We start from the raw sequence: 23,517 nt of genomic DNA on the forward strand, positions 1-23,517 counted from the left end.
ACAGTATTGTTTTCTTTCAAAAATCCACTTAATTTTCTTTACCCTATTATTAAAATGGTAATTGACAAAAACAAACTACATTGTCACCAGAAGAGCAATACAAAATGTACAAGTGATATATTAAAATCATCTTTCCAGCTTGAATTTCAATGATGCATTGGGGCAACGATTTTGTGAGAAACATCTTCACCCTTAAATAAAGATTTTCTTAATTCCTTACCTGTGTGCTAATTAGATATCACCTTGTTTTCACATTAAACAGACTTCCACATGAGAAAGCAGCAAGGATGCAGTGGCGTTAATGTTTCCTGGTGTCAACCTGTATTATTTCCGTAGATATTGAAATGAGGATGCATCTTGCTGCCTTTCCAATAAAGCAAGTTTAATTTAGCAATAGGTGAAAAACCATCCCTACAAAGATGTTAATCAGATACTTGGCTTTGTGGACACTTTTCAGAGAACAAATTTGTTAGCATAAAAATAAAGCCAGAAAATGAAGAGCTGTTTAATCACTCAATTGGATTTTTTTGCCAGCATATTTCTTTTTCTCTGCAAACCGCTGCTAAATTGTGCTTCCTAGCTGTTTTTATAAAATCACTGAATCAAATCTAACTCTGATTACATCAGAGAAGGCCAGGTACCCTACACCATAACAGGGGTTTTTGAAATTTTGACTTGTCTACTTAAAGATCACCAAAATCTGATAACAAGGTCAATTACATCCCTGGGTGGGATTGAACCACCAACCTTTTGGTTAATAGCCGTACACACTAACTGATTGCGCCACAGCGACACTTTGCAAAAGTACATACTGACAAAGGCTAATAAGCATTCATCTAGAACGTTTCCTAGAAAAACTTTAAATAGTCAATAATCTGGAGAGTTTTTGTAAGATGTTTCTTCCATCAACCAATGAAGAAACACATTGGTACTTTCCCATGATGAGTGAGTACTTCAGGATCTCTTGCAATTACATGTGCAGCAGAGTACTGTAATGGAAGCATGCTGGGTCCATAGCCCAGAGGTAGGCAGATTGAAACTATCCTCTGCTATATGCGTTTTTTTTTGTTAATTAAAGTAATCCAAAACTGGGATTGATATTTTTGCTCTTTTATTTTTACTTAAAGTACAATAACTTTTACCATTTTCATTTGTTTTAATAGTATATTGACAGTATTGTTTTCTTTCAAAAATCCACTTAATTTTCTTTACCCGATTATTAAAATGGTAATTGACAAAAACAAACTACATTGTCACCAGAAGAGCAATACAAAATGTACAAGTGATATATTAAAATCATCTTTCCAGCTTGAATTTCAATGATGCATTGGGGCAACGATTTTGTGAGAAACATCTTCACCCTTAAATAAAGATTTTCTTAATTCCTTACCTGTGTGCTAATTAGATATCACCTTGTTTTCACATTAAACAGACTTCCACATGAGAAAGCAGCAAGGATGCAGTGGCGTTAATGTTTCCTGGTGTCAACCTGTATTATTTCAGTAGATATTCAAATGAGGATGCATCTTGCTGCCTTTCCAATGAAGCAAGTTTAATTTAGTAATAGGTGAAAAACCATCCCTACAAAGGTGTTAATCAGAAACTTGGCTTTGTGGACACTTTTCAGAGAACAAATTTGTTAGCATAAAAATAAAGCCAGAAAATGAAGAGCTGTTTAATCACTCAATTGGATTTTTTTGCCAGCATATTTCTTTTTCTCAGCAACCCACTGCTAAATTGTGCTTCCTAGCTGTTTTTATAAAATCACTTAATCAAATCTAACTCTGATTACATCAGAGAAGGCCAGGTACCCTACACCATAAGAGGGGGTTTGAAATTTTGACTTGTCTACATAAAGATCACCAAAATCTGATAACAAGGTCAATTACATCCCTGGGTGGGATTGAACCACCAACCTTTTGGTTAATAGCCTTACACAGTAACTGATTGCGCCACAGCAACACTTTGCGAAAGTCCATACTGACAAAGGCTAATAAGCATTCATCTAGAACGATTCCTAGAAACATTTTAAAAAGTCAATAATGTGGAGAGTTTTTGTAAGATGTTTCTTCCATCAACCAATGAAGAAACACATTGGTACTTTCCCATGATGAGTGAGTGCTTCAGGATCTCTTGCACTTACATGTGCAGCAGAGTACTGTAATGGAAGCATGCTGGGTCCATAACCCAGAGGTAGGCAGATTGAAACTATCCTCTGCTATATGCATTTTTTTTGTTAATTAAAGTAATCTAAAACTGGGATTGATATTTTTGCTCTTTTATTTTTACTGAAAGTACAATAACTTTTACCATTTTAATTTGTTTTAATAGTATATTGACAGTATTGTTTTCTTTCAAAAATCCAATTAATTTTCTTTACCCGATTATTAAAATGGTAATTGACAAAAACAAACTACATTGTCACCAGAAGAGCAATACAAAATGTACAAATGATATATTAAAATCATCTTTCCAGCTTGAATTTAAATGATGCATTGGGGCAACGATTTTGTGAGAAACATCTTCACCCTTAAATAAAGATTTTCTTAATTCCTTACCTGTGTGCTAATTAGATATCACCTTGTTTTCACATTAAACAGACTTCCACATGAGAAAGCAGCAAGGATGCAGTGGCGTTAATGTTTCCTGGTGTCAACCTGTATTATTTCAGTAGATATTGAAATGAGGATGCATCTTGTTGCCTTTCCAATGAAGCAAGTTTAATTTAGTAATAGGTGAAAAACCATCCCTACAAAGATGTTAATCAGATACTTGGCTTTGTGGACACTTTTCAGAGAACAAATTTGTTAGCATAAAAATAAAGCCAGAAAATGAAGAGCTATTTAATCACTCAATTGGATTTTTTTGCCAGCATATTTCTTTTTCTCTGCAACCCACTGCTAAATTGTGCTTCCTAGCTGTTTTTATAAAATCACTGAATCAAATCTAACTCTGATTACATCAGAGAAGGCCAGGTACCCTACACCATAACAGGGGTTTTCGAAATTTTGACTTGTCTACATAAAGATCACCAAAATCTGATAACGAGGTCAATTACGTCCCTGGGTGGGATTGAACCACCAACCTTTTGGTTAATAGCCTTACACAGTAACTGATTGCACCACAGCAACACTTTGCGAAAGTCAATACTGACAAAGGCTAATAAGCATTCATCTAGAACGATTCCTAGAAACATTTTAAAAAGTCAATAATGTGGAGAGTTTTTGTAAGATGTTTCTTCCATCAACCAATGAAGAAACACATTGGTACTTTCCCATGATGAGTGAGTGCTTCAGGATCTCTTGCACTTACATGTGCAGCAGAGTACTGTAATGGAAGCATGCTGGGTCCATAACCCAGAGGTAGGCAGATTGAAACTATCCTCTGCTATATGCATTTTTTTTTTGTTAATTAAAGTAATCCAAAACTGGGATTGATATTTTTGCTCTTTTATTTTTACTTAAAGTACAATAACTTTTACCATTTTAATTTGTTTTAATAGTATATTGACAATATTGTTTTCTTTCAAAAATCCACTTAATTTTCTTTACCCGATTATTAAAATGGTAATTGACAAAAACAAACTACATTATCACCAGAAGAGCAATATAAAATGTTCAAGTAATATATTAAAATCATCTTTCCAGCTTGGATTTCAATGATGCATTGGGGCAACGATTTTGTGAGAAACATCTTCACCCTTAAATAAAGATTTTCTTAATTCCTTACCTGTGTGCTAATTAGATATCACCTTGTTTTCACATTAAACAGACTTCCACATGAGAAAACAGCAAAGATGCAGTGGCGTTAATGTTTCATGGTGTCAACCTGTATTATTTCCGTAGATATTGAAATGAGGATGCATCTTGCTGCCTTTCCAATGAAGCAAGTTTAATTTAGTAATAGGTGAAAAACCATCCCTACAAAGATGTTAATCAGATACTTGGCTTTGTGGACACTTTTCAGAGAACAAATTTGTTATCATAAAAATAAAGCCAGAAAATGAAGAGCTGTTTAATCACTCAATTGGATTTTTCTGCCAGCATTTTTCTTTTTCTCTGCAACTCACTGCTAAATTGTGCTTCCTAGCTGTTTTTTTATAAAATCACTTAATCAAATCTAACTCTGATTACATCAGAGAAGGCCAGGTACCCTACACCATAAGAGGGTGTTTGCAATTTTGACTTGTCTACTTAAATATCACCAAAATCTGATCACAAGGTCAATCACGTCCCTGGGTGGGATTGAACCACCAACCTTTTGATTAATAGCTGAACACACTAACCGATTGCGCCACAGAGACACTTTGCAAAAAGTAAATACTGACAAAGACTAATAAGCATTCATCTAGAACGTTTCCTAGAAAAACTTTAAAAAGTCAATAATCTGGAGAGTTTTTGTAAGATGTTTCTTCCAGCAACCAATGAAGAAACACATTGGTACTTTCGCATGATGAGTGAGTGCTTCAGGATCTCTTGCACTTACATGTGCAGCAGAGTACTGTAATGGAAGCATGCTGGGTCCATAACCCAGAGGTAGGCAGATTGAAACTATCCTTTGCTATATGCATTTTTTTTTGTTCATTAAAGTAATCCAAAACTGGGATTGATATTTTAGCATTTATTTTTACTTAAAGTACAATAACTTTTACCATTTTAATTTGTTTTAATAGTATATTGACAGTATTGTTTTCTTTCAAAAATCCACTTAATTTTCTTTACCCTATTATTAAAATGGTAATTGACAAAAACAAACTACATTGTCACCAGAAGAGCAATACAAAATGTACAAGTGATATATTAAAATCATCTTTCCAGCTTGAATTTCAATGATGCATTGGGGCAACGATTTTGTGAGAAACATCTTCACCCTTAAATAAAGATTTTCTTAATTCCTTACCTGTGTGCTAATTAGATATCACCTTGTTTTCACATTAAACAGACGTCCACATGAGAAAGCAGCAAGGATGCAGTGGCGTTAATGTTTCCTGGTGTCAACCTGTATTATTTCAGTAGATATTGAAATGAGGATGCATCTTGCTGCCTTTCCAATGAAGCAAGTTTAATTTAGTAATAGGTGAAAAACCATCCCTACAAAGATGTTAATCAGATATTTGGCTTTGTGGAAACTTTTCAGAGAACAAATTTGTTAGCATAAAAGTAAAGCCAGAAAATTAAGAGCTGTTTAATCACTCAATTGGATTTTTTTGCCAGCATATTTCTTTTTCTCTGCAAACCACTGCTAAATTGTGCTTCCTAGCTGTTTTTATAAAATCACTGAATCAAATCTAACTCTGATTACATCAGAGAAGGCCAGGTACCCTACACCATAAGAGGGGTTTTTGAAATTTTGACTTGTCTACTTAAAGATCACCAAAATCTGATAACAAGGTCAATTACGTCCCTGGGTGGGATTGAACCACCAACCTTTTGGTTAATAGCCTTACACACTAACTGATTGCGCCACAGCGACACTTTGCAAAAGTACATACTGACAAAGGCTGATAAGCATTCATCTAGAACGTTTCCAAGAAAAACTTTAAATAGTCAATAATCTGGAGAGTTTTTGTAAGATGTTTCTTCCATCAACCAATGAAGAAACACATTGGTACTTTCCCATGATGAGTGAGTGCTTCAGGATCTCTTGCAATTACATGTGCAGCAGAGTACTGTAATGGAAGCATGCTGGGTCCATAGCCCAGAGGTAGGCAGATTGAAACTATCCTCTGCTATATGCATTTTTTTTTGTTAATTAAAGTAATCCAAAACTGGGATTGATATTTTTGCTCTTTTATTTTTACTTAAAGTACAATAACTTTTACCATTTTAATTTGTTTTAATAGTATATTGACAGTATTGTTTTCTTTCAAAAATCCACTTAATTTTCTTTACCCGATTATTAAAATGGTAATTGACAAAAATAAACTGATGAGGATACTACTGCAGTCTTTGTTTCGTCTGTACCCGCTGAAAGAGCAGCAAAAGGTGGAGATCTTGATGGGACAGTTGAAAGGGCTTGCACTTAGAGAGGTTACTTCCTGGCCTACTGAAGAGAAGAAGACTGTGGACCAGATCCTCAACAGGCTTGCTACCACATTTGACACAAGGACAGTGTCAGAACTTAAAATGCACTTCTTTGCTCGAAAGCAACAACCAGGAGAGTCACTCACGGGCTATGCCCTCAGCTTTCAGGAAGCACTCAGAGATGTTCAGCAAGCAGACCCTGAGGAAGTGCATGACAAAGAGAAAATGTTATTGGACCAGTTCACTGAAGTTGCAAGGGGCGAATTTGTAAAAACTCAGCTGCGACTATTGAGATTGCAGAAGCCTGGAAGCACATTCCTGGATTTTAAAGAGGCTGCGATTAAAGTTCTAGGCTCCAGTCTTACTTCAGGGGCTGTTCCACAAGAGTCTATTCCAGAGATGCCACGGTATCAAGAGAATTCTGATGCCCAGGAGTCAAGTTTTAAAGGAGCTACTTACCCACCTACAGTAAAAGGAGTGACAGTGCCATGTTCAAAGACATGCATATTTGACTCTTCTAGTGAGTTACGAAGTCTGCTGGCTGAACTGACACGTGGTGTGACAGAGATGCGCAGAGACCTGCAGATTCTGAAGAGACAGCAGGCACTGCTCCATGAAGAAATGGAATGGTGCCAGGAGAGGAGACCACTGAACAGTTCCCAATGGGACCTACATAGAAACAGGGAGACACTTTTTTCCAGCCACTTTGCCTCCCAAAGGCGACCCATTTTTCAAAGCTGTGAAGGAAGCGGACAAATTAAGAGAGAATTTGAGCAGCCAGATCATTTAAACTCCAAATTCATGTGGTTAACCCGTTATGTTAGCCAATGCCCGGTGGTTCAAGTTTGCATCAATGGAGTCTCAATGCCCGCTCTCTTAGACACTGGATCACAAGTGACCACAATACAAGCAACACAGTTTGAGCAGCATTGGACTGAGGAACAGATGTTTCCGTCAACTTCCACATTGATAAACCCGATTGCAAGCAATGGGCACTGCATCCCTTGCAAAGGATACTGGGAAGCTGAAATTCAAATCGGACGAACAGTGCTACCACAGCAAGGCTTCATCATCACCACTGCCCAAGATGATGGATTGCCTCCAGTGATAGTGGGCATGAATGTGTTGCGGAACTGCTGTGAGGAGCTCGTAGCAGCACTCCAAGGAGAGTTTCAAACTGACAAGCTCCAGGAGAAACAAGGCCTTCAACCTGGGATAGCCAAACAAAAGGGAAGAATGATAACAGAATTATCTGTAAGAGAGGAACATGAAAAAAATAAGGCTAGCCAAATAATGATAGAAATGCCCATCTCCAGTGTCCAGATTATCCGAAAGAATGCTTCAATGTTAGGCATGAATAATATAGCATCCAGTTCTAGAAACTGTGAGCAACCTATTCAAGGAACCAGTTTTGACCACCTGCAAGATAAAAGTCAGATGATAAGACACCTCAAAGCCTTACTGAAGATTGGGAAATACCTGACCAAGCGACAAAGGCAAGAATCCTCGCCAGAACTCCTGAAGTTGTTGAGACAGCGAGAAAGGCTGTTTGAAGAGAAAGGACAGTTGGTTCGATGTAGTGTGGATCCTAATACTCATTATAGGATCAGTCAACTTGTAATTCCAAGACAAAGTGCTTGTTATGTGCTTGAAGAATATCACGACAAGTCAGGTCACCCTGGGTGCAAAAGGATGGAAACAAGCATCTGGAAAAAGTTCTTTTGGGTTGAAATGAGGGAAGACATCAAGAGATGGTGCCGAAACTGTCCAACCTGTTCTGTAAGAAGAACCTTGCTGCCTCTTTCTCTCCAGAATCCATTGTCCCAAACCAGCTGTGATACTGAATCCCAAGATGGAATGGAAGAGGCTCATAAAATGTATTTACAGCAGACTAAGGTGGTTTGTCACCGACAAGGAGGCAAGAAGACTAGGGCTTGCAAAACAGAAAACCACCATAGTCAGCTGCAGTTTTGTACAGCATGTCCCAAAGACAGTTTAGAAAGAGTTCAATACTCATCCATGGCAGGGGGGTTGAGGTTTCCTAGACAAACTTTTCAAGACCATATACTGTCCAGATTTCAACCGATTGCTCCAGGAGCATGTGTTAATGTACTATAGCACAAAAGGAATTATACCTATCAGATACTGATGTTAAAAATGTTGATAAATGTTAATGTTTCAGACATAATCTGTGTTCACTAATGAATGTGACTGGATATAGTGAGAAGTTTATATAGGGATAAAACCAAAATGCGTGAGGACACGCATGTTTTGGGGGGGGGGCACGTGTGATATCCCATAACAACAAGGACATTTTTGACAACAGTGTAGTTGCCTGTGCCATTTTAAATAAAGTTTATTTAAAAGAAAATTGAACAGCAGTTTGAGAAGTCAGTTGGAGCCATGGTGAGGAAAGAGCTGGCGACGCCATTACGCAGAGATGAGCAGCTGAGAGAGGGGAGACAAATAAGCTGAAAATTGCATGAGAGAGTAAGCAGTAGTGCAAAATACAGCAGTGGAAGTGCAGCAATTAACAAGTAAGAACGCCATGACACTCTCAGCCAAGAGAGTGCACAGCAAGTGTCAGAGACAGGAGAGTATAAAGCCTTTATACCAATGCTGACTGGCCTACATCTGAGGGGAAACTGCCTCAGAAACATCTATTGACTGGGTGAGATAAATCCATATTTATACTGAAACCTACTCCACTGCAAAGGACATTATCCTATATTTACTATACCTATGCAGCGATTTACATGGGAAGCAGCTCCAGTTTGTTTTAAACAATCATCTTTACTACACAGAGCTACAATATTTTGTTCACAGCTAAAGGAGACAATAGCTGCATATAACTATGTAACAACATAACCGGGCCCCAACGTGCACATAGAGACTCCCTGCAGTGACACCAATGTTATCTGGGACTTAAATATTGTCTGCATAAGTTGATTTCTATTACTAAGCAACATAGTATTAATCTCAGATTTAGTTATATTACCATTTGTGTAATGACTTAAAGTGTATATGGTGTCTGTGTTTAAGTTGCTTGAATCAAATCTTTCCCTTCCCTACTGTAATCAGTTCCTTTTCTGAGTTATGTGGTAAACCATTTATTCTTTCATACAAAGCCCTGCCTGCCTTTCTTTGTGTCTGGGGAAACCTTGCCTCTCTGCCAGGAATAGAGAAGAGCTGCTGCTGAAGGAGGAATAGTCCATCAAGGTATCCCTGACCTGTTCCACATAGTTTACACACTTGTTATACCGGGGTGTTACATTGTGTGTGACTGACCTTAGGAAGAAACCGGAGCCTCCGCTGCAGTGACCCAGCAACCAGGGCACGGGAGTATACAGTGCCGCTGGGAGTGATGAAGCTGCAGTAAAGATGTCTATTAGACCTAGCCTGCTGCAGCCCTTGTAGATTCTCATAAAAAAAGTTCTTCTTTTCTTGTCAAAATTAATAGCTAAGAATAGGCTGCTTGAGGCAGGCCCCTGTTAAGTGGCCTGCTACTGAAGGCAACAACTACAAACTGAGCTCCCTGTTCATGGAAGCGGGGTTATAGAGGAGAATGCGCTGAGCATATTGGGAACAGTCAAAAGCTTTGAGCCGGTTGGTGCCTCAGATCAAGATCCTACTCTACACCCCAATGTGAATCCTTGTGGAGTCCAGTGTACCCCACAGAAGAAATTAATGTGTCACACCCATTGGCAGCAACCTTAGAATAGCTGCTGATGGGCACAATTGAGAAAGGAAGGGGGGGGACATTTGAATCCAGCACATAGATGCAATTCAAATATGTAATTTGAACCTTCCTATTTTAAAATATAATGGATGAACCTCACCCTGTGAGAACAATCTTCATGATATAGAGATCTCATATGCAAAATAAGTATGAGTTGGGATAGGGCTGGGGAGGGTGGCTGCTCGGGCAGCCCCTCCCCCGTCAAGTTAAGGAGATTCAACTGAGGAAGCACAAGGGAACTCTCGTCTGGGGACAACAACTGCAGGGAGACCACATCTTTTCAGATGAACATGGGAGGGCGGAAGGCTGCCTAATACTGAAGCACCATCAAATATCAAACCATATGCAATAACTAGTACAAGCATTCCTGGGGGAAGGTCTGCAGGAGACGAATTTGCATACGGTGATGTCATCCAAGCAGTGGGCCAAAGTTGGCTGGAACCCTCATCTGCATATGAAAAGAGAAAAGGGTTATGCAGGGCATGGCGGCATTTTGCGGCGCTTGGATGACCCCTAGTTCGCATTAAACACCTCCACCCTCCTTCGGTGTGGGGCTCATGTTGACTATGCCCCAGCCCCTGAAGCATTCAAGCTGATTTCTTGCAGCAGCTGGGCACTGTAACAGCTCCAGAGCTGCTCTGTAAGGCAAATAAAAGGGTGTGGGCCCTGCAGCACTACCTGTAGTTCGCATTGTGCGTTGGAAGGCACAAAGTAAGCAGACGGGAGAAGTCAGGATAGTGCGCAAGGGCATAGAAGGGAGCGGCTCAAGAATAGAGAAGTGGAAACAGACAGCAAACTAGGCTGGAGAGAGACCTGAGACAAAGAGATCTGAATTATACGAGAGCCGACCAGGGGAAACACAAATTATGCAGTCAAGTTTCCCACATTTGGGGAAATCGCAGGGGCAGCACAGCCAGAGTGCAATGGGTGAGCCTTGCCCTGGGAGAAGCACCTTCAAGATCATAGTATCTCACCTGGCAGGTAAATAGGAGTTGGGCTAGAGCTGGGGAGGGTCGCTGCTCGGGCACCCCCCTGTCAAGTGAAGGAGATCCAACTGAGGCAGCACAATGGAACTCTCGAAAGAAGAACAAGGCTAGAGGAAGATCTGAGACAAAGAAATCTGACTTTTACCAGAGCTGACCAGCGGAAAACACAAACACAGTCCCCCACTACCACAAATAATGCAGGCGAGTTTCCCACATTTGGGGAAATCACAGGGGTCAGCATACCCAGAATGCAATGAATGAACCTCACCCTGGGTGAACAATCTTCATGACCATGGTGTCTCCTATGCAAAATAAGTATGATTTGGGATAGGGCTGGGGAGGGCCGCTGCTCAGGCACATCTCTGTCAAGTAAAGGAAATTCAACTGAGGCAGCACAAGGGAACTCTCATCTGGGGACAACAACTGCAGGGAGAACACATATTTTCAGATGAACATGGGAGGGCAGAAGGCTGCCTAATACTGAAGCACCCCCAAACAACAAACCAAATGCAACAACTAGTGCAAGCATTCCTGGGGGAAGGCCTGCAGCAGATGGATTTGCATATGGCGATGTTATCCAAGCAGTGGGTCAAAGTTGGCTTCAACCCTCATCTGCATATGAAAAGAGAAAAGGGGCGTGCAGGGCATGGCGGCCTTTTGCGCTGCTTGGATGACCCCTAGATCGCATTAAACACCCCCACCCTCCTTTGGTGTGGGGCTCATGTTGGCCATGCCCCATCCCATGAAGCATTCAAGCTGATTTCTTGCAGCAGCTGGGCACTGTAACAGCTCCAGAGCTGCTCTGTAAGGCAAGTAAAAGGGTGTGGGCCCTGCAGCACTACCTGTAGTTTGCATTGTGCATTGGAAGGCACAAAGTAAGCAGACGGGAGGAGAAGTCAGGATAGTGCACAAGGGTATAGAAGGGAGGGGCTCAAGAAAATAGAAGTGGAAACAGACAGCAAACTAGGCTGGAGAGAGACCTGAGACAAAGAGATCTGAATTATACGAGAGCCGACCAGGGGAAACACAAATTATGCAGTCAAGTTTCCCACATTTGGGGAAATTGCAGGGGCAGCACACCCAGAGTGCAATGGGTGAGCCTTGCCCTGGGAGAAGCACCTTCATGATCATAGTATCTCACCTGGCAGGTAAGTAGGAGTTGGGCTAGAGCTGGGGAGGGTCGCTGCTCGGGCACCCCCCTGTCAAGTGAAGGAGATCCAACTGAGGCAGCACAAAGGAACTCTCGAAAGAAGAACAAGGCTAGAGGAAGATCTGAGACAAAGAAATCTGACTTTTACCAGAGCTGACCAGAGGAAAGCACAAACACAGTCCACCACTACCACAAATAATGCAGTCGAGTTTCCCACATTTGGGGAAATCACAGGGGTCAGCATACCCAGAGTGCAATGAATGAACCGCACCCTGGGAGAACAATCTTCATAACAATGGTATCTCCTATGCAAAATAAGTATGATTTGGGATAGGGCTGGGGAGGGCCGCTGCTCAGGCACATCTCTGTCAAGTAAAGGAGATTCAACTGAGGCAGCACAAGGGAACTCTCATCTGGGGACAACAACTGCAGGGAGAACACATATTTTCAGATGAACATGGGAGGGCAGAAGGCTGCCTAATACTGAAGCACCCCCAAACAACAAACCAAATGCAACAACTAGTGCAAGCATTCCTGGGGGAAGGCCTGCAGCAGATAGATTTGCATATGGTGATGTCATCCAAGCAGTGGGTCAAAGTTGGCTTCAACCCTCGTCTGCATATGAAAAGAGAAAAGGGGCGTGCAGGGCATGGTGGCCTTTTGCAGCACTTGGCTGACCCCTAGTTTGCATTAAACACCTCCACCCTCCTTCGGTGTGGGGCTCATGTTGGCTATGCCCCAGCCCCTGAAGCATTCAAGCTGATTTCTTGCAGCAGCTGGGCACTGTAACAGCTCCAGAGCTGCTCTGTAAGGCAAGTAAAAGGGTGTGGGCCCTGCAGCACTACCTGTAGTTCGCATTGTGCGTTGGAAGGCACAAAGTAAGCAGAAAGGAGGAGAAGTCAGGATAGTGCGCAAGGGCATAGAAGGGAGCGGCTCAAGAAAAGAGAAGTGGAAACAGACAGCAAACTAGGCTGGAGAGAGACCTGAGACAAAGAGATCTGAATTATACGAGACCTGACCAGGGGAAACACAAATTATGCAGTCAAGTTTCCCACATTTGGGGAAATCGCAGGGGCAGCACACCCAGAGTGCAATGGGTGAGCCTTGCCCTGGGAGAAGCACCTTCATGATCATAGTATCTCACCTGGCAGGTAAGTAGGAGTTGGGCTAGAGCTGGGGAGGGTCGCTGCTCGGGCACCCCCCTGTCAAGTGAAGGAGATCCAACTGAGGCAGCACAAGGAAACTCTCGAAAGAAGAACAAGGCTAGAGGAAGATCTGAAACAAAGAAATCTGACTTTTACCAGAGATCAGAGGAAAACACAAACACAGTCCCCCACTACCAACAAATAAAGCAGTCACGTTTCCCACATTTGGGGAAATCACAGGGGTCAGCATACCCAGAATGCAATGAATGCACCTCACCCTGGGAGAGTAATCTTCATGACCATGGTATCTCCTATGCAAAATAAGTATGATTTGGGATAGGGCTGGGGAGGGCCGCTGCTCATGCACATCTCTGTCAAGTAAAGGAGATTCAACTGAGGCAGCACAAGGGAACTCTCATCTGGGGACAACAACTGCAGGGAGAACACATATTTTCAGATGAACATGGGAGGGCAGAAGGCTGCCTAATACTGAAGCACCCCCAAACAACAAACCAAATGCAACAACTAGTGCAAGCATTCCTGGGGGAAGTTCTGCAGAAGACGGATTTGCATATGGTGATGTCATCCAAGCAGTGGGTCAAAGTTGGCTTCAACCCTCATCTGCATATGAAAAGAGAAAAGGGGCGTGCAGGGCATGGCGGCCTTTTGCGGTGCTTGGATGACCCCTAGTTCGCATTAAACACCCCACCCTCCTTTGGTGTGGGGCTCATGTTGGCCATGCCCCATCCCCTGAAGCATTCAAGCTGATTTATTGCAGCAGCTGGGCACTGTAACAGCTCCAGAGCAGCTCTGAACGGCAAGTAAAAGGGTGTGGGCCCTGCAGCACTACCTGTAGTTTGCATTGTGCATTGGAAGGCACAAAGTAAGCAGACGGGAGAAGTCAGGATAGTGCGCAAGGGCATAGAAGGGAGCGGCTCAAGAAAAGAGAAGTTGAAACAGACAGCAAACTAGGCTGGAGAGAGACCTGAGACAAAGAGATCTGAATTATACGAGAGCCGACCAGGTTGAAACTATCCTTTGCTATATGCATTTTTTTTTTGTTCATTAAAGTAATCCAAAACTGGGATTGATATTTTAGCTTTTATTTTTACTTAAAGTACAATAACTTTTACCATTTTAATTTGTTTTAATAGTATATTGACAGTATTGTTTTCTTTCAAAAATCCAATTAATTTTCTTTACCCGAGTATTAAAATGGTAATTGACAAAAACAAACTACATTGTCACCAGAAGAGCAATACAAAATGTACAAGTGATATATTAAAATCATCTTTCCAGCTTGAATTTCAATGATGCATTGGGGCAACGATTTTGTGAGAAACATCTTCACCCTTAAATAAAGATTTTCTTAATTCCTTACCTGTGTGCTAATTAGATATCACCTTGTTTTCACATTAAACAGACTTCCACATGAGAAAGCAGCAAGGATGCAGTGGCGTTAATGTTTCCTGGTGTCAACCTGTATTATTTCAGTAGATATTGAAATGAGGATGCATCTTGCTGCCTTTCCAATGAAGCAAGTTTAATTTAGTAATAGGTGAAAAACCATCACTACAAATATGTTAATCAGATACTTGGCTTTGTGGACACTTTTCAGAGAACAAATTAGTTAGCATAAAAATAAAGCCAGAAAATGAAGAGCTGTTTAATCACTCAATTGGATTTTTCTGCCAGCATATTTCTTTTTCTCTGCAACCCACTGCTAAATTGTGCTTCCTAGCTGTTTTTATAAAATCACTGAATCAAATCTAACTCTGATTACATCAGAGAAGGCCAGGTACCCTACACCATAACAGGGGGTTTGAAATTTTGACTTGTCTACTTAAAGATCACCAAAATCTGATAACCTGCCTCAGTTTTAGCATACCTTAATAGCAAAACTGTGGCAGGGCATGCTGGGATGTGTAGTTTCACAGCAGCTGGAGGGCCACAGGATGAAGACCCATGTGCTAGAGCCAAGCCGCAGGTACATTGAATGCTAGCAAGCTGAATATTTAAATCCTTTTTGTTCCGCAGCATTCCAATGCGGAAGATTCCATGGAACCAGAGATCCTTCCATTGAGAAGGACATGCTGCCTGGATGACTACACTGTGCAAATTAAATCACGGAGCCAGTTGGCTTGTGGGTGGCTCTGGTGACTGGGTGGTTGGGTGGGTGGTGTGTCGGAAGTGGAGCGCATGCAAATGATTGTGTATCATCCAGCTAGTGAGAGAGAAAACTCATGCAGGAGTGTTCCTGCTTGTCAGTGGGTTATGCACCTTGCCAGACGTTAAATCTACATAGAGCAGCTGGAGGGGACAAGAGCAGGTTTGCAAAATATAGATAGAAGAGCATATATGCTGGCGCATTCTCCATGATTGTGTCAGCTTATGTTTTGGTGCACTGCACTTTCCTCCACTAAGTTTTAGCCATTTTTGTTAAGCTCAAGTGTAGTTGCTTCTCGGCCTTTTGGCTGTGATCTTGTATCGTGGTTGAAGGGTCTGCTGGAGGGAGGGATTGTTTTCTTCATTGGCGAAAGACCAAAGATATTCCAGGATGGAAGGCTTGGGAACACTATCTGTTTTTCAGTTGTGGAAGAGCACAGAGGTCGGATTGGACTACATTCTATAGTAAAGGATATCTTTCTATTTATTGACCCTCCCCTTATATGTGTCTGTGTTACAATAAAGCTTCGGTTTTGTGAATCCCTCACCCTCTTACACTCCACACCCATAGCCTTATTAACTGTTGTATTATTGTATACTTTAAGTGTATAGTGCAGTTCATGATTTATAGTGTACACTGGCCTGTGCTGTAGTTCTTGAACTGTACTATACCGTCAGCATTTGTATTGTGTTTTGGCTGTGCTGCAACACTGTATTTATGTGTGCAATGTTTATGTATGTTTTTTTTTTATGTCAATAAAGACTGCTTTTTCAAGCCAATATCTGAAAACAATCAATGTTTATCTTTGATGGCAATAAAAGTGGTATGATATTTGATGCTTTTGAAATCCAATATCTGATATGTCCCCTATCTGGGAACCATATATTAAATGGCTTTTCAGAAAAGGGAGATGGGAGAAGAGCTTTCATTACTTGTAGGACCGATGCACATAAAGAAGCAAAAAAACATACATAAACATTACACACATAAGTACCGCGTTGCGGCACAGCCAAAACACAATAGAAATGCTGATGGTATAGTACAGTTCAAGAACTACAGCACAGGCCAGCCTACACTATAAATCATGAACTGCACTATACATTTAAACTGTACAATAATACAACAGTTAATAAGGCTATGGGTGTGGAGTGTAAGAGGGTGAGGGAATCACAAGCCCGAAGCTTTATTGAAAGACTGACACATATAAGGGGAGGTTTAATAAATAGAAAGACATCCTTTACTATAGAATGTAGTCCAATCCGACCTCTGTGCTCTTCCACAACTGAAAAACAGATAGTGTTCCCAAGCCTTCCATCCTGGAATATCTTTGGTCTTTCGCCAATGAAGAAAGCAATCCCTCCCTCCAGCAGACCCTTCAACCACAATACAAGATCACAGCCAAAAGGCCGAGAAGCAACTACACTTGAGCTTAACAAAAATGGCTAAAACTTAGTGGAGGAAAGTGCAGTGCACCAAAACATAAGCTGACACAATCATGGAGAATGCGCCAGCATATATGCTCTTCTATCTATATTTTGCAAACATGCTCTTGTCCCCTCCAGCTGCTCTATGTAGATTTAACGTCTGGCAAGGTGCATAACCCACTGACAAGCAGGCACACTCTTGCATGAGTTTTCACTCTCACTAGCTGGATGATACACAATCATTTGCATGTGCTCCACCTCCGACACACCACCCACCCAACCACCCAGTCACCAGAGCCACCCACAAACCAACTGGCTCCGTGATTTAATTTGCACAGTGTAGTCATCCAGGCAGCATGTCCTTCTCAATGGAAGGATCTCTGGTTCCATGGAATCTTCCGCATTGGAATGCTGCGGAACAAAAAGGATTTAAATATTCAGCTTGCTAGCATTCAATGTACCTGCGGCTTGGCTCTAGCACATGGGTCTTCATCCTGTGGCCCTCCAGCTGCTGTGAAACTACACATCCCAGCACGCCCTGCCACAGTTTTGCTATAAGGTATGCTAAAACTGAGGCAGGGCATGCTGGGATGTGTAGTTCCACAGCAGCTGGAGGGTCGCAGGTTGAAGACCCATGTTTTAGCATGCCTGTTCTATGATGCATGTTCCGTGATGTCACAATCAGCTTGGAATGGGGTGTCTAGCAGGCATTTGCTGACAGCCACTTGAGGGAGACACACATCAGGAGATGCAGCATATCGGAGGTCTTTGATGCCTTTCCAGCAAATGCACACCACCTGCTGCTGGTCTGGACACAAAACAATGCCCACAATCGAAGTCCCAAAATGCCCAACTACAGGATTCATGTAAGTAGTGAATTTAGGAATGAATTTAGAAGTAGGAAATTAAGTTAGTTCACAAGTACATTCAAATTCAGATCTAAAGTCTAGGTAGGCCTCACGTCCTGGCAGCCGCCAGCATTTAAAAATGCCTTGATTAGAGGTACGGAATTAAATGTAGATAAGAAGTAGACACAAAATAAGACTCCGCAGAGCAGTTATCAGGTGTTTTTATCAATTGTTGCATTTAAAAAATCAAGCAATTAGGGAACACAATGTTGCAACAATGTAACCCTATTTGCAAAATAGTACTAAATAAGTTTGTCGATGTAAGACATTTGCAAAGGCGCATCCAAAACACGCTGGAAAATGCAACTGAATCTGTTTTTGGAGGCTAGAATAGGAAATGTGCATCGGTCCTACAAGTACTGAAAGCTCTTCTCCCATCTCCCTTTTCTGAAAAGCCATTTAATATATGGTTCCCAGATAGGGGACATATCAGATATTGCCTTTCAAAAGCAGCAAATATCATACCACTTCTATTGCCATCAAAGATAAACATTGATTGTTTTCAGATATTGGATTGAAAAAGCAGTCTTTATTGACATAAAGAAGCAAAAAAACATACATAAACATTACACACATAAGTACTGTGTTGCAGCACAGCCAAAACACAATACAAATGCTGTCGGTATAGTACAGTTCAAGAACTACAGTACAGGTCAGCCTACACTATAAATCATGAACTGCACTATACATTTAAACAATACAATAGTTAATAAGGCTATGGGTGTGGAGTGTAAGAGGGTGACGGAATCACAAGCCCAAAGCTTTATTGAAAGACAGACACATATAAAGGGAGGATTAATAAATACAAAGATACCCTTTACTATAGAATGTAGTCCAATCCGGTCTTTCAACTCTTCCACAACTGAAAAACGGATAGTGTTCCCAAGCCTTCCATCCTGGAATATCTTCAGTCTCTCGCCAATGAAGAAAACAATCCCTCCAGCAGACTCTTCAACCACAATACAATATCACAGCCAAAAGAGCGAGAAGCAACTACACTTGCGTTTAAACAAAATGGCTAAAACTTAGTGGAGGAAAGTGCAGTGCACCAAAACATAAGCTGACACAATCATGGAGAATGCGCCAGCATATATGCTCTTCTGTGTATATTTTCCAAACCTGCTCTTGTCCCCTCCAGTTGCTCCATGTAGATTTGACGTCTGGCAAGGTGCATAACTCACTGACAAGCAGGCACACTCCTGCATGAGTTTTCTCTCTCACTAGCTGGATGATACACATTCATTTGCATGTGCTCCACCTCCGACACACCGCCCACCCAACCACCCAGTCACCAGAGCCACCCACAAGCCAACTGGCTCCGTGATTTAATTTGCACAGTGCAGTCATCCAGGCAGCATGTCCTTCTCAATGGAATAATCTCTGGTTCCATGGAATCTTCCGCATTGGAATGCTGCGGAACAAAAAGGATTTAAACATTCAGCTTGCTAGCATTCAATGTACCTGCGGTTTGGTTCTAGCACATGGGTCTTCATCCTGTGGCCCTCCAGCTGCTGTGAAACTACACATCCCAGCATGCCCTGCCACAGTTTTGCTATTAAGGTATGCTAAAACTGAGGCAGGGCATGCTGGGATATGTAGTTCCACAGCAGCTGGAGGGTCGCAGGTTGAAGACCCATGTTCTAGCATGCCTGTTCTATGATGCATGTTCCGTGATGTCACAATCAGCTTGGAATGGGGTGTCTAGCATGCATTTGCTGACAGCCACTTGAGGCAGACACACATCAGGAGATGCAGCATATCGGAGGTCTTCGATGCCTTTCCAGCAAATGCACACCACCAGCTGCTGGTCTGGACACAAAACAATGCCCACAATTGAAGGCTCAAAATGCCCAACTACAGGATTAATGTAAGTAGTGAATTTAGGAATGAGTTTAGAAGTAGGAAATTAAGTTAGTTCACAAGTACATTCAAATTCAGATCTAAAGACTAGGTAGGCCTCACGTCCTGGCAGCACCCAGCATTTAAAAATGCCTTGATTATAGGTAGGGAATTAAATGTAGATAAGAAGTAGACACAAAAGAAGACTCCACAGAGCAATTATCAGGTGTCTTTATCAATTTTTGCATTTAAAAAATCAAGCAATTAGGGAACACAATGTTGCGACAATGTAACCCTATTTGCAAAATAGTACTAAATAAGTTTGTCGATGTAAGACATTTGCAAAGGCGCAAACAAAACACGCTGGAAAATGCAACTGAATCTGTTTTTGGAGGTTAGAATAGATGCAGGATCAAGTAGCTCAATGGGTAGGGTGTTTGATTAGAATTTAACAGGTTTTAGGTTTGAATCCTGGGTATGATAGTTTGAGGTGTTATTTAATAAAGTATGTTTATATATTAGTCACACATGGCTTACTTGTACAAATGGCATGTCACCAGTTAGTGCTGACTGCTGATATGCCATTTACACAAACATGCCATGTGTGACTGTATATGCATTTAAGGAGGGCACCCCTGCAATACCACAAACCATTGAGTGTCAAGTAAACTAGATATATCTTCATATCTCATGTGCTTTCTCTGAGACCAATCTTGTTATGCCCCTTCCCCACAAGGCATGCGCCTTTTGTCCATATTGCAAAAATGGGGGGGAGGGCATATAATTCTCTGTCACAGGGCACCAAAAAGTCTAGTTATGGCTCTGGTATGCATTATGTAATCTGGCAGACCATCTCTCCAACACTGGCTGGTTGGAATAGAAATCCGGTTATCTATGTGAGCAAATGACCATCAACGATTTACTCTCAAACACTAAAAAATGGACAAAAATGGTCCCCTAAACAAATTGGTTAAATTTTGGGTTTAACCAATTTGTGTAATGACCATTTTTGACCACTTTTCTAGTGTTTGGGAGCAAATGGTTAATTGACATTTGCTCCTATACATTACCAGATTTTCATTCCATCCATCCAGACTGGATAGATAGCCTGACAGATAATTGTGTAGTGTACGCCCAGGATAACTGTTAGTCATGCTTTATTTTATGGCGGCACATAAATGGGTGGACAGATCCAGGGCAAGCACTGCCCACTCATGCATAGTTGTCAACTGATGTGAAGTTCCAGGGGGCAATCTCAGTTATAAAGAGAAGTATCTGGAAATTGTCCCTAGTTAAAAAAAAAAAAAAATTTTTTATCAACTCCATTTATTTAGTATGATATCCCAGGTGATAGGATGCCGGCAGTCAGAACAACATACTTTATTAAATAACACATCTCAAACTACCATACCCAGGATTCAAACCTATAACCTGTTGAATTCTAATCAAACACCCTACCTATTGAGCTATTTGATCCTGCATAAAAATTGTGAACATTATATGAAGCTATTGGTACTTTGCAAAAAAAAAGAATCAGCATTACAACGCAGCAGATCCATGCAGTTTGCAGCCACACACTACATGTATCTGCTCAGCCACAATGCTGATTATTTCTTCACAAAGTACAAGGTGAGCTCCAAACAGAATTCTCTAGCTTAGAATTATACCTTTCTTTGCCAAACCTAGAAGTCGGGCCCCCCACCCTGGGATCCCCCAGAGGGAGGCCTGCACCGTCATGCGGCAGGCTTGTCCGTTTTGGAAGCAGGCTGATGGGCAGCCCAGGATTGCTTCAGTCTGGGCTTGGCAGGTCTGGAAACATGAGCTTGCTTTGGGTATGCCTGACCTTGGGTACGCTTTACCTGGAGGATGAAAGGGCCAAGAAAAGTACTTTTAGCCTTCTGCGTGGTAGGAGTCATACTAGGTAGGCAAGCTGTTTTAGCAGTAGCCAGATCAGCTACAATCTTATTGAGGTCTTCTCCAAAAGGAGATTCAACTGAGGCAGCACAAGGGAACTCTCATCTGGGGACAACAACTGCAGGGAGAACACATATTTTCAGATGAACATGGTAGGGCAGAAGGCTGCCTAATACTGAAGCACCCCCAAACAACAAATCAAATGCAACTTACTTGACAGAGATGTGCCTGAGCAACGGCCCTCCCCAGCCCTATCCCAAATCATACTTATTTTGCATAGGAGATACCATGGTCATGAAGATTGTTCTCCCAGGGTTAGGTTCATTCATTGCATTCTGGGTATGCTGACCCCTGTGATTTCCCCAAATGTGGGAAACTCGACTGCATTATTTGTGGTAGTGGGGGACTGTGTTTGTGCTTTCCTCTGGTCAGCTCTGGTAAAAGTCAGATTTCTTTGTCTCAGATCTTCCTCTAGCCTTTGTCTTCTTTCGAGAGTTCCCTTGTGCTGCCTCAGTTGGATCTCCTTCACTTGACAGGGGGGTGCCCGAGCAGCGACCCTCCCCAGCTCTAGCCCAACTCCTACTTACCTGCCAGGTGAGATACTATGATCATGAAGTTGCTTCTCCCAGGGCAAGGCTCACCCATTGCACTCTGGGTGTGCTGCCCCTGCGATTTCCCCAAATGTGGGAAACTTGACTGCATAATTTGAGTTTTCCCTGGTCGGCTCTCATGTAATTCAGATCTCTTTGTCTCAGGTCTCTCTCCAGCCTAGTTTTCTGTCTGGTTCCACTTCTTTTTTCTTGAGCCCCTCCCTTCTATACCCTTGTGCACTATCCTGACTTCTCCTCCCGTCTGCTTACTTTGTGCCTCCCAATGCACAATGCAAACTACGGGTAGTGCTGCAGGGCCCACACCCTTTTACTTGCTTTACAGAGCAGCTCTGGAGCTGTTACAGTGCCCAGCTGCTGCAAGAAATCAGCTTGAATGCTTCAGGGGCTGGGGAATGGCCAACATGAGCCCCACACCGAAGGAGGGTGGGGGTGCTTAATGCGAACTAGGGGTCATCCAAGCACCACAAAAGGCCTCCATGCCCTGCACGCTCCTTTTCTCTTTTCATATGCAGACGAGGGTTGAAGCCAACTTTGACCCACTGCTTGGATGACATCACCATATTCAAATCCATCTGCTGCAGGCCATCCCCCAGGAATGCTTGCACTAGTTGTTGCATTTGGTTTGTTGTTTGGGGGTGCTTCAGTATTAGGCAGCCTTCTGCCACCCCATGTTCATCTGAAAATATGTGTTCTCCCTGCAGTTGTTGTCCCCAGATGAGAGTTCCCTTGTGCTGCCTCAGTTGAATCTCCTTTACTTGACAGAGATGTGCCTGAGCAACGGCCCTCCCCAGCCCTATCCCAAATCATACTTATTTTGCATAGGAGATACTATTGTCATGAAGATTGTTCTCCCAGGGTGAGGTTCATTCATTGCATTCTGGGTATGCTGACCCCTGTGATTTCCCCAAATGTGGGAAACTCGACTGCATTATTTGTGGTAGTGGTGGACTGTGTTTGTGCTTTCCTCTGGTCAGCTCTGGTAAAAGTCAGATTTCTTTGTCTCAGATCTTCCTCTAGCCTTGTTCTTCTTTTGAGAGTTCCCTTGTGCTGCCTCAGTTGGATCTCCTTCACTTGAAAGGTAGTGCCCGAGCAGCGACCCTCCCCAGCTCTAGCCCAACTCCTACTAACCTGCCAGGTGAGATACTATGATCATGAAGGTGCTTCTCCCAGGGCAAGGCTCACCCATTGCACTCTGGGTGTGCTGCCCCTTGCGATTTCCCCAAATGTGGGAAACTTGACTGCATAATTTGTGTTTCCCCTGGACGGCTCTCGTATAATTCAGATCTCTTTGTCTCAGGTCTCTCTCCAGCCTAGTATGCTGTCTGTTTCCACTTCTCTTTTCTTGAGCCCATCCCTTCTATAACCTTGTGCACTATCCTGACTTCACCTCCCGTCTGCTTACTTTGTGCCTTCCAATGCACAATGCAAACTACAGGTAGTGCTGCAGGGCCCACACCCTTTTACTTGCCTTACAGAGCAGCTCTGGAGCTGTTACAGTACCCAGCTGCTGCAAGAAATCAGCTTGAATGCTTTAGGGGCTGGGGCATGGCCAACATGAGCCCCACACCGAAGGAGGGTGGGGGTGTTTAATGCGAACTAGGGGTCATCCAA

The 23,517-nt window shown here is 42.3% G+C and overlaps 10 non-coding genes across 10 annotated transcripts; 4 read left to right on the plus strand and 6 right to left on the minus strand.

The window, feature by feature from the left end:
• Window positions 1-10,588: 10,588 nt before the first annotated feature.
• On the minus strand, window positions 10,589-10,751 carry LOC135013583 (U1 spliceosomal RNA). Its single transcript, XR_010212245.1, has one exon. It is a non-coding gene; the product is annotated as a U1 spliceosomal RNA (small nuclear RNA).
• Window positions 10,752-10,903: 152 nt separating this feature from the next.
• On the minus strand, window positions 10,904-11,067 carry LOC135013419 (U1 spliceosomal RNA). The gene has a single exon (XR_010212094.1). It is a non-coding gene; the product is annotated as a U1 spliceosomal RNA (small nuclear RNA).
• A 674-nt stretch (window positions 11,068-11,741) lies between these two features.
• On the minus strand, window positions 11,742-11,904 carry LOC135013455 (U1 spliceosomal RNA). The gene has a single exon (XR_010212127.1). It is a non-coding gene; the product is annotated as a U1 spliceosomal RNA (small nuclear RNA).
• Window positions 11,905-12,056: 152 nt separating this feature from the next.
• Window positions 12,057-12,220, minus strand: LOC135013384 (U1 spliceosomal RNA). Its single transcript, XR_010212062.1, has one exon. It is a non-coding gene; the product is annotated as a U1 spliceosomal RNA (small nuclear RNA).
• Window positions 12,221-12,894: 674 nt separating this feature from the next.
• Window positions 12,895-13,057, minus strand: LOC135013477 (U1 spliceosomal RNA). The gene has a single exon (XR_010212150.1). It is a non-coding gene; the product is annotated as a U1 spliceosomal RNA (small nuclear RNA).
• A 149-nt stretch (window positions 13,058-13,206) lies between these two features.
• LOC135013559 (U1 spliceosomal RNA) lies at window positions 13,207-13,371 on the minus strand. The gene has a single exon (XR_010212224.1). It is a non-coding gene; the product is annotated as a U1 spliceosomal RNA (small nuclear RNA).
• An 8,187-nt stretch (window positions 13,372-21,558) lies between these two features.
• LOC135013336 (U1 spliceosomal RNA) lies at window positions 21,559-21,722 on the plus strand. The gene has a single exon (XR_010212015.1). It is a non-coding gene; the product is annotated as a U1 spliceosomal RNA (small nuclear RNA).
• Window positions 21,723-21,874: 152 nt separating this feature from the next.
• Window positions 21,875-22,037, plus strand: LOC135013545 (U1 spliceosomal RNA). Its single transcript, XR_010212215.1, has one exon. It is a non-coding gene; the product is annotated as a U1 spliceosomal RNA (small nuclear RNA).
• Window positions 22,038-22,711: 674 nt separating this feature from the next.
• On the plus strand, window positions 22,712-22,875 carry LOC135013360 (U1 spliceosomal RNA). Its single transcript, XR_010212039.1, has one exon. It is a non-coding gene; the product is annotated as a U1 spliceosomal RNA (small nuclear RNA).
• Window positions 22,876-23,026: 151 nt separating this feature from the next.
• Window positions 23,027-23,190, plus strand: LOC135013453 (U1 spliceosomal RNA). Its single transcript, XR_010212125.1, has one exon. It is a non-coding gene; the product is annotated as a U1 spliceosomal RNA (small nuclear RNA).
• The last annotated feature ends 327 nt before the right edge of the window (window positions 23,191-23,517 follow it).

The sequence above is a fragment of the Pseudophryne corroboree genome, unplaced genomic scaffold (genome assembly GCF_028390025.1).
Source record: "Pseudophryne corroboree isolate aPseCor3 unplaced genomic scaffold, aPseCor3.hap2 scaffold_271, whole genome shotgun sequence".
Lineage (NCBI taxonomy): Eukaryota > Metazoa > Chordata > Amphibia > Anura > Myobatrachidae > Pseudophryne > Pseudophryne corroboree.